Raw genomic sequence first — 15,887 nt, 5'->3', positions numbered from 1 at the left:
TTATAATATGAAACCAGACACAATATTTAACAAAGAATTTTTTAAAATAATGTGGAGCATGATAAATTAACTGATTATAAAATAGTCACTTTTCAAAAACCAAAATTTCTGGATGCAAATATCACACATAATTTCTACACCCCCCTCGCTGAACGTTGCTTGCCACTATTGAACGCATACAGCAATTAGCAGCATAAAACAACAGGATATTTTTAACTATTAGAAACTGCTTGGATAAAATATACCCCAGCATAGGGCCTAATTTTTCGACAAGAAATTTTGTTAAAATACTGCCCATCTTGTTAAAATCCAGTGAACAGTTAATACCATAAAGTTTTTGCACACATTAGACATTATACTTCTATGGCTTTACTAAAATATTAACCTGAAACACTTTAAAACACATAACACTAAGTATATGTTTGTATACCGTATATACTCGTGTATAGCGCGCCCTTTTTTCCCTCAGTAAAGGAAAAAAAAATCAAGGATGTACGCTATACATGGAAAAAAAAATTGGTTGTCTGTAAAGTCCGTTTACGGACGATTGTTTAACGTGACAACGTCATAACAAAACATTGATGAAATGATTGATCCAGAAGAAAAGGAAATATCATATTCGGCCTGAGACTGAGCCGTAATAGGTTTTTGCAACCAAACCATTTAGGCATTAAAAATATTATATTCTTTGAGGAAGAATTTTTTTTTAATTATTCAATCTTTTGCATGATAAAATCTACCTCTGCATACTTTTATGAATAAAATTGAATCATTTTTATTGAATTATCACCATTTTGTATGGATACAAAGGAGTAAAATGAAATGTGCAATTGAATTAATAAATTTACTTTTATTTGCATTCATTAAATCAAATATATTTATTACTTTTGAAATGTTGCGTGCGCCATATTTATTTTTACAAGTATAAAAAAAATTTCGCAACTGCCGGGTTTCGAACCGACAACCTTTAGTTTAAGAGTAAGGTACGCTAACCACACGCCCACGAGACCATACTAAGGTAATGTAGATTCAAATGATATATATATGTATAAAAACTTTGTTCACGGTAGGGGTATAATATTAACAAGATTTTATAACAAATACGCATCCCAAATACACCAAACTTATTTATAATGTGTTACAATATTTTTTAAAACATTGTGCAAAAGATCCCGGGTGTAATTTGAATTATTATGTGTAACTGTAAAAAACCATTGTTGGTTCAAAACGTATTTGAATTTTCAATATTACTTTTAAATAACCGTACAGATTGTGCTGAAAATCGGTGGACGATCGTTAAATTACATAATATTAATAATTCAAACGACGAAAATACGATTGAAAAGTCAAATCGATGGTTGTTCCAATCGAGTGGAAGAGAGATGCCACGCATGCGTACAATGAGCATGAAGAGAGAGCCACGCATGCGTACAATGAGCAAACAGAACACATCTGTAGTGGGACATCCGTAGTGGGACACTTTTTCGTGCGGGCAGCCGGCGTTCATCGATTTATTAGACGTTGTCACGTCAAAAGTTGAGGGGTGGAGGCGGGGAGGAGGAGTGTTAGTCGTTAACTGCCGGGTGATGGGTGACCCCACACATACGCACAAGCAACAAGGCCTCTTTCACGCTCACACACACGTGCGCGGGCAAGGTGAGTCATCTAGTCCTCCGCGCCAGCTTAGCAACGGTGACGGGAGTGGTGGTGTTTAGTCCTGTCAACTGTCAAGGTTACTTGATGGTTATAGTCCCATTCCTGCCTGCCTCCCTCCCTCCCGCCATAGTACCAGTTGTGACGATACAGCACTTCATTATTTTCCGTCTACACAGCAGAGTTTAGCTTGCTCGGTCGTTTCAGATGGTACGGTATGCCACAAAAGTTTCGCTTTCAGGTGAAAGAGTATTTTATTTAAGTATTTTCCTGACACATCACCACACATCAATGTAAATAATAATTTGTTTCATAAGTAATTCCTTAACAGGTACCACAAAATGTTATTAAAATTTATTCATGGGAAAAAAATTATAAATTTTTTTCTTTGGAATTTGTTGCAAAAATTGTGGTGCGCACTATACATGAGGGCGCGCTATACACGAGTAAATACGGTATTTGTTTTTGCTCAAACGACTGAAATTAGCCTGTAAATATTTCCTACAAACAATCCTTAACCTTGTTGAGCTGATTAACATGCCCCACTTGGACACCCCTGGTAGACCGTAGGGCCTATCATGATGCCCTTTTTGTTCATAATTGTTACATTCATAAATTCAGATGTCCTTATTTTCTTGACAATACTGCCTTAAGAATTCCTCAATTCAATTCCCGCTTACGCTCTACTCTGTGTACTCTTCATACTAATAATGATATTATTTATAGACTTATAACAAACTGCAATAATCTATATTTGAATTCCAACAGTGTTTAATTATAAATTCTGATTTATGTCTGTCATATCTATATTATTTGTCCTTCAATTGTTCTCTTAACACTTAATGAAATGATTTTACGTATATGTTTTATGTGTTATGGTTCTTTAACCTTTGTTAGTGTTTTGTCTGTTTTGTTGTTATCACTGCAAGTGTGTGGTACTCTTGCTCTCGTTTGCTGGCCATCTGTAGATGTTTTCCTCCTATGGTACCGACGGAGGTGGGAGTCCATACACTGTTAGTGATAACTGTGTTCCTGTTATTGCATGTAGTGCCCACCACTAAAGTCTACGACTCTTGGTGAGCATGTGACAAATTACAAATAAATAAAAACAAATAAATAAAAAATTGTAATTATTATTATTATTAATATATCATGTTATCACAAAAAAAAATTTAAAAATTCAGTTGATGAGATTTGAACCACATCCCTTGAGGTTATCAAGCGACAGCTCTACCACTGTGCTAAAGAACCTCTTGGGAAATTAGAAGAAGAATATGTATTACAATCATTTTAATGCCATTTTTTTGAGGTATTTTAAAACTTGAGATTACTTTTTACAATGACTATTTAAGTTTACCAAATATATTTCAGAGTAGTTTCACTATCATAAAGTTTCACTTGGCACACCAATGCGTTTTTTATTTCCTCTAAGGTTTAATCTTCCACCTTCCTCTGTCTATTTGTTCCCGCTTTTCATTCACCTACACGTGCAACTCCCATCTAACACAACACTCTTTACTACTGTTTATACACTCACTTTCTGAATGACATCTTTTATGAGGCAGCGACAAACCATTTTTTTAAAACTACCTGCTTGCGGTTTTAACTAGGCCCTGTAAATAACATTATCAATTTCCAGTCTTTAACTGTTTACTGATCCACATAAAAAAATGCCAAAAAAATGTGGTTAGTACAAGGCAACGAGCTGAAGAGTTTAAAAGTGACTGTGTTTATTCATCCAATGTCATTACACTAATGTGTAAATACTACAATTGTTGAGTTATGTTTTAAAGAAAACATTCCATTGCAAAGCACTTAAAAAGTGACAAACATGTGACCACAAGGCAAAACTATTCCAGTGGTAATGATGTTGGTCAATGATCGTTCTGCACCTGAAAATTGGTGAAACATAGCAGCTCGCAGCTCCCAGCACTGAGTTGTGCTAGATGGCCATCTGGAAGTTTGACTGGCCTTTGTTGGATACACAAAGCTAGGAGAAAGTTTCTTTTACATCCAAATTACAGCACTACACAAAAAAAACTGTGGCATGTCCAAGTTCCAAGCACAAACAATAAGTGTGAAACATACACACAAATGGTCTTTATAAAGTCACTAAACACATTTCAAAGAGTTACCCTGTCATCTTTCACACCCTTGCCCATTTAGGAGGCAGTCAAAGTGGCACAAGTGACGCAGTTTACAAACAGAGCATTTAGTTTTTTACTAAGCTCATCCCACAGCTGTCAGCACATTAAGTGAAGGGTTAGAAGTAGGGGTGTGTGGGAATAGGTTTTTGTACTGCAGGAAATTTTCGGGAAAAATAAATTTTTCCCGCGGGAAACGAGACGGGATCGGGAAAAATTTTTATCAAAATAATAATAAAAAAAGAGCAAATATTTGACTCTGATATTGAACCCTAGTATCAAAGGAATCATTTCAAATTAAACTTAAATACTCTGAATCCTTCATTGTTAATCTAAATGCTATATTTATTATTATTATATATTAAAAAAGTTTTTCACTTCAAAGTTCTTTTCTGTTTTGGTGAAGAAAAATCAGTTCTTCAACGTGGTCGGTAGTAAGTTTCTCCCTATGTGCTGTAACAATATTTCCCGTACATAAAAATACTCTCTCGCTAGAGGTTTCGGTAGCTGGAATGCCCAGGTACTGTCTAGTCAAAGCAGCTAGTTTTGGAAACACTAGCTGTCCTGTTTCTTTCCACCAGGTGAGTGCACAAATTGATCATGAAATAGTTGGGCATCTTAAATACCCCTCTACTTCCTGGTTGACAGCAGGGTGTTGTGATGAAGCCAAATTGTCAAATTCTGCCCAAAATGATGAACTGGATGGCTGAGATTCCGAAGCATGCTCTGGGGAGAAAAGGAAATATAATAAACTAGCTGCAGTACCCGGCTTTGCCCGGGCTGAACACCGGGTGATATATTGTCCGCAAGTTACAGCAAAATGGATAGCGATATGTCCAGTGTGTTGGACATTAAGAAATGACACATAATTACTGTTTGTGTATCTGTGACCTATGATTTTCTGTTTACCCAGGGCGATCGGTTGAAAGGTTTAGAAGTTGATGCGCTACAGCGCCATCTAGCGGCGAGTTACAAAAAAAATGGATGATAAAAACACTTTGATGTGCCAACTTTCATGGCGATCGGTCAAACGGTGTAAGATTTTATCGACGTCATACATACCAAAATCCAATTATATATATTCTTATATTTCGAAATTTTGGGGCTTTCACTTTTGCGAAAAGTGGATGTTCAGGACCTCGAATGGTTTGGAACACTCCATCTCGAAAGAAATGATATTTGAAATTCCTGAAATTGTCGAAATTTTAGGGCTTTGTCCCCAGAGGGGGAGGGGTGATTTTGAGGACCCTGAATGGCTGGGAAACAATAAAAATCGAAAGAATGATATTTGAAATTTTTTAAATTTTGGGGTTTTGACCCCTGAGGGGGGGGGGGGGGGGCGTGATGTTGAGGACCCCGAATGGCTCGAAAACACTCCAAATCGAAAAAGAATAGGTTTTTGGAAATTTTGGGAATTTTTTTAATTATTGGGTCTTTGACTCCTTGTGGGGGGAGGGTAGTTTGAGGACCCCGAATGGCTCGGAAACACTCCAAATAGTAAAAAAAAGTATTCTTAAATTTAAGAAATTTTTCTAAATTTTGGGGTTTTGCATTCCCCCAAACCCCTTACCACAAATTTGTTGGAGAACACGTCTTTGGGTAAACGTTCCGCCATCCCCCGGACACTTTAGTTAGTAATGACTTAATTTTAATACAATTTCCTCCAATTTTTCGAAATTTTGTGGCTTTCAATTTTGAGAAAATGGAGGGGGGGTGGAGGTTCAGGACCTCGAATGGTTCCGAACACTCCATCTCGAAAGAAATGATATTTGAAATTCCTGAAATTTTCGAGATTTTGGGGCTTTGTCCCCAGAGGGGGAGGGGTTATTTTGAGGACCCTGAATGGCAGGGAAACACTAAAAATCGAAAGAGAATGATTTTTTAAATTTTCTAAATTTTGGGGCTTTGACCCCTGAGAAGGGGGGGGGGGGGGGGTGATGTTGAAGACCCCGAATGGCTCGTAAACACTCCAAACCGAAAGAGAATAGGTTTTCGAAAGTTTGGGAAATTTTTTTATTATTGGGTCTTTGACTCCTTGTGGGGGGAGGGTAGTTTGAGGACCCCGAATGGCTCGGAAACACTCCAAATAGTAAAAAAGTATACTTAAACTTAAGAATTTTTTGAAATTTGACGTAATTTTGGAGTTTTGCACTCCCCCCCCCCTCCCACAAAATTGGGTGCGAAGTCGACTTTGGGTAAAAGTTCCACCATGCCCCGGACACTTTAGTTCGTAATGACTTAATTTTAATAAAATTTTCTCCAATTTTTCGAAATTTTGTGGCTTTCACTTTTGAGAAAAGGGAGGGGGGTGGAGGTTCAGGACTTCGAATGTTTCGGAACACTCCATCTCGAAAAAATAGATATTTGAAATTCCTAAAATTATCGAAATTTTGGGGTTTTATCCCAGAGGGGGGCGGGGGGTTCTAGGACCCTGAATGGCTCGAAAACGCTTAAAATCGAAAGAGAAAGATTTTTTAAAAATTTTAAACTTTCGAAATTTTGGGGCTTTAACCACCTGGGGGGGGGGGGGGGGTGATGTTGAGGACCCTGAATGGCTCGGAAACACTCCAAATCGAAAGAGATATAAAGGAAAACTTATTACCTACCTATGAATAATTTTCTAAATAAATTAATAAATAACTCTATGTTTAAGAATTTACGTACATACATAATATTAAACTTCAAACTATACACACCAAAAAAAACTAAGGATGTTTGTGAAACTATTTTTTATTTGTCATAATGTTTAAAACATTTGTAGGATTTGTTGATATGTAAAACTGTGGTGGCCATATTCCGCTTATCCAAAGGAGTATAGAAATTAATAGAGATATCACTCCCTGTACACACCACAAATCTTTGAATTAAGTAAAAAAAAACATAGTCCAAAATGAAACAAAAAGTATAAATAACAACTAATTTGTCAAAAAAATTTATTCAACTGGAATGACAATGTTAACATCCACCTGAAATTTAATAGAAGTAGGTAGGTAAGAATATATATATATATATATACATATATAAGAAAATAAATGAAATTAAAACATACATAAATAAAATTATCTCACACTCAACCAAACATAATGTTTAATATGAAATAAAGGAAGATGGCAATTACACGTAACTATTATAATTAATAAAAAAAATCGACCTACCTGAAATAGTAAAACTCAAATTTTTCAACAATATATTACATAATTGATAAATATTTCTGGTCTTCGGTCTCAGTAGCCCTAAGACTCTTGACGCTCAGCAGATAAATTATAAACACTAAACCAAACTCCTTGCAAATAAGTTATAAGTAGGTACTGTAAAAAAAATAATTTAAATTGTAATATACAAAAACGGTATTGAAAACTGAAGCAAATATGGCGACACTACAAACTGTCAAGATATTTTTTTTTCTTACTCTCTACTTAGTTCCTTACAATAGCAAAACGTAACGTAATGGCTTGAAAGCTATTGCTCGGCAGACATAGAGGAATGACACTAACAGTTTGTATATCTATGACACACGTTACATAAAATTATGATATATTTTTTTAACCCGTTTAAAATTTATTTTTTTTAGACAAAAGATAGCCTATGTCCATCCCCAGGATATAATCTATCTCCTTGCCAAATTTCATTACGATCCGTTCAGCCGTTCAGCCGGGAAAAGGTAACAAACAGACAGACAGACAGACAGAGTAACTTTCGCATTTATAATACATATTAGTAAGGATAGTAAGGATAAATCACTAAATTTCTACATTTTGGGTTGTGTGCAACTGAAATTAAGTTTTGTGTTGAACATATTTCCAAAATTATTGGATTGATAAGAATAACATTTTTAACTAAGAACATGATCCACATTTTAAAACTGGAGGGTGGGTAGCTTTAAAAAGAATGCAAATAAAAACCCACAACTCACCCATTTTGTGTGTATCGTCATTTTTGGGAATTTTTAATTTCAAATGCTCCATTGCAAGACACTTTTCTTCTTGTGGTACAATAACACTTTTAAACCGTAGATCATGCAACATGGCAGAATAGTATGGTTCTTTCCGATCATACAGAAGAAAAAATCTAGTTTTAATAGACTGTAAGAGCAATTTTGCAAATGAAACAACACTCGAGTATGGCATTTTAGTGTTTGTAGAAATATATCGTTCAAGTGATGATTTCAGCAAAAACAGAACTGGTATGACCATTGATACTGTTGGCGTTTTATCACCACATAACTCAGTGGTAGCCTGGTGCATGGGCTGCAGAATTTCAACATATCCCTCAACTAATGTCCACTCAGAAACAGTTAAATTGTCAATTTTGTTTTGGGCACAGATATGCTGTGACACAGAATCTTTACATGCTAGCAATCGTTCAAGCATCAGGAATTCTGAATTCCATCGTGTTTCACAGTCTTGAATTATTTGGACAGGAGGTTGACCTACATGCAACTCTCCAGTAGATTTTGCACTGTGCTTATAATGTCCAACAACTGAACAGACGTTTTTAAGCATTGAAGCCATACTATTTGCGTTGTGTTTTGCATCACTAAGTGCAAGTTGTAAGGTGTGTGCGAAACAGTGCAACTGTTCAAAATTGATGGAATTACACAATGAAATTCCCAGCAAAATTTTTCTGCCACTGTCTGTGACTGCATAAATAGGATGTGTAAATGACTTAATTTCCAATCTTTTAACACATTACTAATCTTGTCAGAAATTGCCACTTCAGTGTGGCCACCAGGAAAGTGATATCCCCCCAAACAATATATTTTCATATTACTATATGAATAGTCAATAAAATGGCAAGTGGTTGACATATAAGCAGAATTGCTGCCTGATGTCCACAAATCAAAAGTAAAAGCCATTGAATTAACAGAGTCACTTTTGGCAAGTGCCTGAGCTATTTCCTCACTTATTTTACATTTAGCGTCAACATACATTTTTGGAATTACTGTTCGCGAGAAAGTAACTCTTGAAGGTACTTTGTACAGTGGCTGTGCAACTGCAATAACCTTATGAAATTTATAATTGTCAACTGTACTGTACAGCAAGAAGCTGCTCGCGATCCATTCTCCAATGGCGTGGGTCAACTTCCCAGCACGTGGATAAGAAGATGGCCATTTGCATTTAAATGTTTCTTGCAAAGTTAGCTGTTTTTTGCTGCTATTTTTTGTGTCTGCTTCACTTGCCCTTTTTCCAGCGGCGACTTCATTTTTTTTAGCATCCTCAAATTCTTTTCTTATAGAGGGATGTTGATTGAGATGTCTTAGTAATCCAGACGTGCTACCATGCTCGCATCTCAAAAATTTTCCACACGAGACACAATTTGCCAGGGATTTACTGTCTGTCAGACTTCAAAATACAGTAAACTCTCGATTATCCGGGCCTGGATTATCCGGTTTTCGGGTTATCCGTGCTTGATTTTTTTATGAAGTTGTAAAAAAAATGACGGGTGTAGCTACGCCGCGAGTGCATCTTAATTTTAATAGGCGGAATTAACAAGAAACAATATCTTGCCGCGCGAGGTAGAAAAATAAAATGCAATAGCTGGAAGGGGGAAAAAAAGGTGTATAATATTGTGCTGTAGTTCAGACACTTATTTTGTAGTGACCCTGGATAATAGGTCGTTAAAAGGGTGGAGAGAGATGCTGAGTTGGGACTGCCACCGCTCTCCCTCCTGTAGCAATAAAGGGGACAGGAGAAGGATGGTGGCAACACAGTGCCAGTATTGTTTACGGTCCAATAAGCTGGGACACGGTATACAAAGCCTTTGCTTGTACTCATAGAATTCTACTGAAGAGACACTCTTTTGCCAGTAAATACACCATTTTTAAGTGGTGAAACGGATTATCCGGGTTTTCTTATGGGCACTCAATTATCCGGGCATCGGAAGGTCCCAATTAACACGGATAATCGAGAGTTTACTGTACTTCCAAACACCTTTAGGTTTACAAGTAACAGGCTGATCGGTTGCGACCTCCATTATTTGTAGGCTGCTAGTTTATTTGTTTTAATATACAACAGTACCGAAAATGAGGAACAGATACTTTGCACAAGCCTTAAAAACGTAACGTCAGCCGACAAAGCCCGCGAAACTAAACAACTATTTTATTTTTCCCAAAGCAAAATCATAGATGTTTAAATACTCTTGAGCAGTGGTGTAAAACTACATGATTGCATATTTTTCACAGTGCCAATACAGTTCTCTACATCGCCACTGCTATTAAGTAATGAGAAAGGTTACGCTTCGTTACATAACGCAAGTCTAGTATTTCTTATATCTTTGGCGAAAAGGTTAGATTGCGCATGTGTTTAGTTTTCGGTTTTCGTCTATGTACACATAGTGGTTTTAGGTTAAGTGTTCAATGATGATGGCAAAAACGTTATAAAACTATTCACGTATCTTGCAAATGTGTACTCTTGAAGAAATATATTTATGAATGCATACAATATGTAAATGTACTCCATGCACGTTTATGTTATTCCAAAGTGTAAACGATTATCATAATTCACTGCACACCACAGCTTTCGCTACGATCGGCATACGTTTAAAAGATGTTTTGCGCTGAAATAGACCGAAACTCTTCGAAAATGTACGAATCCATAACAAATATTGTTATAAAAACAGTTTGAATTTATATAAAACATGTTTTACGTGATTAGTAGACATATGTAAATTTTTAAACAATTTCCCTAAATATACGGGAGTAAGAAAATTCTTGCCCGGCATTTCGGGAAGCCTATTTTCCCGACTTTTTTCCCGAAGTGTCGGGATCCCGCACACCCCTAGTTAGACGTGCTTGGAGTTATAGCGGAAGAAGTACAAAACAGCCACACTGCAGAGTATATGAATATTTGTTGTTCATAATTAAATTTGAATTTTCTACGTATACATCTAAGTAATTTTTCTCTAAGATGCACCATTTTTGAGAATATTTTTCTAGTCGTGAGAACATAACATTTTTAAAATGAAAGATTCTTTTTGTAGGAATTGGTGTAAAAGAATTTTAAAAATGAGAAAATCACGTTTGAACTTCAAAGCATATAAATCACATTATTTTTCAAGTTAATCGCAATCATAAATTTTTCAGATCTCTAATGCCTTCAGTCATTCATTAATTTGTAATAAGCACTTTAATTAGTAGTGGGTCAAAACACAAATTACAAATATTACCTTGAATCTACCCCTTGAATCTGAATCTAGGTCTAAATGGTTAAAAAATACAGTAAAACCTCAGTATAACAAACATGAAAGGACTGATTTTGGGTGTGTTTGTTATAGTGAGGTTTCTTTACAACGAGGTAAATAAAAAACTAACAGGTTTCATATAATAGAAAAAATGTATAGCTGTAACTGTCATAATTTGCGCAGAACTCATCACAAACACGTACTCAAGTAATAAATAGTAATATAAACAGTAAAACCTTCTTGTTGCGACCCCATTTATTATGTCCACCTCTCTATTACAACCCCATTTCGAGGAACCGTGAAAAAATTGCCGAAAATCAGAAGAATATCGCACAGAAAATAAGTTTCTTGTGGTGAGTAACGTGTTACTGCATTTCTCTTGCCGAGTGCTGTACTGCTGTAGGCAGCGCATATCTAAAAATAGATACCACTTCCTGTCGACCACTGTCGGCGCTTGACAACCCCCATTCCACGTCCCTTTGCCGGCAGGGTGCAGATAAAGGTTTTTGTGGCAACGTGTTTACGTTTAGCTTTTTGCGAGTGTCTAGTGTGGTACGCAGTTAAGGCAAAGCTACCTGCTGGATTTCTCTTGATTTTGATTACTATCGGTTGACAATGTTTGCTTAGTTTTTGAAGTCCGATTTGGTATATTTTCTGGCTTGAATTTGTGAACTATTGTTGATGACTTATGCAGGTTTTTTTTCTTTTTTTTCCCCGATTTTGTGTATTATGACTTATTAAATAAAATACCATTAAATATTAATTACTATTAATACAATGAAGGAAAAACCCTCCGGCCGCAGCGTGTGAACATGGTAGTCGGCCGCTCGCTCGCTCTTCCTCACCCTCTTCCTGTACCGTGCGCTGCTGCCGATCTCGGATGCTGCTTGTACTTGTTAACAATCATGTTATCTGCTTCATTTTAACGAGAGTAAAAATATATTAAAACAGTCAGCAAATTGATAAAAGCTTTATGTGTCCACAAAACAGGGCACAACACTGGCCCGCCAGTTGTTTTCATTCAAAAGTGGCTAAAGAACTTGCATGGATCAGGCTGAAAACATCCGGCAATACGTGTAGGTTATAAGGAATCTTGTTATGAATTGAGATGTTATGTTTTATTTTTATGCTTTGTTTGGTGACAGCAGCTTGATTTTATTCGGTATATTCCTTTTCATAGGACCCTTGCTATTAAAATACATTTATATTTAAGTTTGAAAGCTTGTAAATTCCTTGCCAGAGATGACTGAACTCGAACTTGGTGTGAAAAGTGACATATTTTGACATACTTTTTTTTGGGCGTGTTTGGCGAGGAAGCAAGGGTCCGAAAATATTTACAACGATCTTACCCCTCCCTCATTATAGCCCAATTTTACGGGAGAAGGGAGGGTGAAATTAGCATTTTCTCACTGAAGGTTTTCCAAAGGAGAACGAAGTTGGGGTGTTATAAGGGAGGACACTAGATGGTGTGTGTTTGGGAGGTATGAGCTAGCCTTGAAGAATGTTACTATGGGGAGGGAGGGGTGAGCTTATGCGTCATGAAGCCGCTGCCACCAGCCAGCCGGGCGAGCTTCGTGTGCGCCCACTCGCGTTGCTGTCATATATTTAAAGGAAATGTCCCATTATTTTTTTGTTATTCTTGCATTAACATTATTGGAAGATTTAAAGCAGTCACAAAAATACGCTGTGTGTTAAAATTAACAGATTTTAATGATCTTTCATTTCGTTTTTTTTAGGGATGGGCCGGTCGAATCCTTGAATCCTCGAATCCCATTGAATCTCTAGTATTCGAAAGGTTCGAAATTCGAGAGAAAAAAATTCGGGATTCAAGGAAAAATATTGATGTAGATGTAGTACTTTAAAAACTTAAATGCTTACTATTTACTTGGCCTGTTTACGTTTTCCTTGGAACACATCCTATTGAGGTACAGTGAACCTCGTTAATACGTGATGGTCTGGACCGAGATAATCACGGATTACCGAATTTCACGGACTAGCGATTAAAAGCCCGGAAGGTCTTGTCAAGCTTCTCAGACACCGGCGTGCAGCTGGGTTTAGGCCAAGGTCATGTGACGTAACATCTCCCGAGGCTTACTGCGCCTTGGCAGCAGATGGATAAAAAATAGTAAACTCCCCATGTTAATTGAGACCCGCCGATGCCTGGATAATTGAAATCCTGTAAAAAAAATAAAAATAAACCCGGATAATCCGTTCACCGTAAGGGCCGGCCGTCTTGGAATTAGTGTCTGGGCTTAAAAAAATACAGCACTGCCTAGCCATTAGTTCACGGTCATTTACAACAGCTGAAGAGAGAAAGATAAGATTGTGCAGATCTTGCACCCACTCCCCTCCCCCCCCCCCCCACGTACAGCCAAATGCCAACCAGACACGTCACTCGCCAGGCACCTGCCATGCGTTGGCGGGTGGAAACAAACAAAGGGACCGAAAGCAGAAGTCAGGACATCCCCCTCAAGTTTAAAGAGTGACAAATGTGACAGCTGAAAGGGGGGCGAAACAAAGGGTCGGTACAAACCATGTTGCAGAGTTTGGCGGCCCACGCGATGGCTTGTAGTGTTTGCCAGCCGGCCCGCGTGACGTTAATTTTAAGCACTGACAATTTATACTTCTCTTTTTTTTCTTCTCTTTTAAATCGTCCCGGATTATCCATTTCCTGAATTAGCGCATCACGGATTAACGAGGTTCTACTGTATTGTACATTTATTTCGTTATAATATAAAAAAAATTATGAAGCATGTACTGATTTGGGAAACTTACTTTGTATTCATGAAAAAAGATGCATTGTCGCTACATTGGCATTAAATAAGGCATAAATCACAGATGTATTCTCAGAATATTCTAAAAAATAAAATAAAGCACATTTAGTATCTAGACTTGTAATATGAATCTTGTTTTTTTTTTTAAATAACTTTACCGAGATATTTGTTTCTTAGTAATACAACAATAATGCCGACTTTCATCACAAGTTATGGTCGCACATGTAGTAATATCAATGAAATAATGAATGACAAAAATTAATACATTATACAATTATTATTTTAATCCCAATTCAATTTTAAATATTCTGATACACATTCTTTTTATGAATTTTTTTAGGACCAAATTTGGTTTGTGTAGACTACCAACGTTAAAATATCTATTATCTGAGAATTCCATGATGGCCAACCAATGAATTTGTTAGCCAATCATTTTGAGCAACATAAAAAATAACTAATATTAATATAAAGAATTTTAATGGGTAAACTAGAGAAAACACCCCGTCACTTTTAACTTCGGGCATGTTAATCACTATGCTTTAGTGAGGCTTAATTTTAAAAGACGCACGACTATATTTCTTATGGCCTAAAACCATTGAAGTCAAGATGGCGCCTTTCAGTTTCCATTAAATATTTCAGGAAAGCGTTTACCTTCATTTGGGACTTTAAACAAATGTCAAGTTGGTAACTACAAAATATTGTTCCATCGGATGTTGAATTTCGTTTTCCGATTTCCCTGGATACATGAATCACTGTACTCACAGATAATGCCTGAATGCCTTAAATCCACCAAGTCGGATTCTACAGTAATTGATGAAGGGACCAGATTCTTATGTGATCCTACAGTTAAACCAGAAATAAACATCCTCGAATACTGGAAAACTTAGTCTGCATGTTTACCCAGGCTACATAAACTGTCCAAAAAATATTTGTGTTCACCACCTGCGACAGTGTTCTCTGAACGTTTGTTCAGCACTGCAGGAAACATATGTGACCAAAAACGGAATCGTCTTGACCCAGACCATGTCAAAATCCTTAATTTTTTAAATAAAAATTTAAAGGGTTAAATAATTCTGCATAATGTTTAATTTTTTCTTTTAACTTATAAATTATTTTATAATTAACCCTTGAGAACTGGATTCGGATTCGAGGGGTGGATTCGAGGTACTGTTTGGGATTCGGATTCGAGATTCGGATTCGAGAAAAATGGGATTCGAACCATCACTAGTTTTTTTTTTTTAATTTTTTTCCGGTTTTCCACATTTTGATCAAAATGTCCGATTTTTTGATGGTTCCCTTAATGTTTTCATAAAATCACTGCTTCGTTAAATCCGGGGTTCGTGACATCGGGGTTCTAGTGTATTTAACTACGGCAAGTAGAAAACGTACATGTAAACTAACCAGTTAAAATAAACTGTCTTTTGACATATTTTCTTTAGAGGTAGCCTGTAGGGCGACGGACTAGTCATGAAGGTTGAAGTGGGTTTAAAACAAAGCTGTCTAGCATTGTGAGTGACAGCATCCTGCCATTGTACGGCTGGTTTCTTAGCGAGTAGCGGGTTGGGGGGGGGGGGGGGGGGGGAAGGGGGGTTGAAATCAACTGAAAATTTCGGAAAACATCTATTACGACCCCCCCTCTATTACGACCCTATTCCTGGGAACCGTGAGGGGTCGTTTCAGAGAAGTTTTACTGTACCGTATAAATAATGTACTTCCATAAAAATATGTACCACAAAGTCTCAGAAATGATACATAAGTAGGTATAAACCAATCAATCCCATTTTACTTCTGTACATACCGTATATACCCGAATCTAAGACGACAATTTTTACCATAATTTATAATTTAAAACAAAGGGGTCGCCTTAGATTCAGATACACTGATTTTTAGGTAAACATACTTATTTTGGGTTAATGTTTTCAGGTTGTGCAGTAGTTACTGGCTGCACATGTTATGACCTATGTTTTTGGAATGTTTTATAGCATAAGATGGAGCCCATCTTATCGACTAGTTTCTTGTACAAAAACATTAATGTAGGTTATACAGTACTTCCTTGCTGTGATTATTTTTTTCAGTTGGACAAACGGTTCCACGAGTTATGTTATTTACATTTTAAACACAAATTATTATGTAAAAA

At 36.7% G+C, this 15,887-nt stretch overlaps 1 protein-coding gene across 3 annotated transcripts in view; it reads right to left on the bottom strand.

Annotated features, from left to right (window-relative positions):
- Positions 1 to 15,887, bottom strand: part of LOC134527378 (mRNA cap guanine-N7 methyltransferase) — an 88,893-nt gene that overhangs the window by 6,470 nt on the left and 66,536 nt on the right. The window lies entirely within an intron of this gene.

Source organism: Bacillus rossius, chromosome 1 (genome assembly GCF_032445375.1).
Source record: "Bacillus rossius redtenbacheri isolate Brsri chromosome 1, Brsri_v3, whole genome shotgun sequence".
Lineage (NCBI taxonomy): Eukaryota > Metazoa > Arthropoda > Insecta > Phasmatodea > Bacillidae > Bacillus > Bacillus rossius.
The sequence above is the reverse complement of the archived record's forward strand: the minus strand, read 5'-3'. Positions and strand labels throughout refer to the sequence as shown.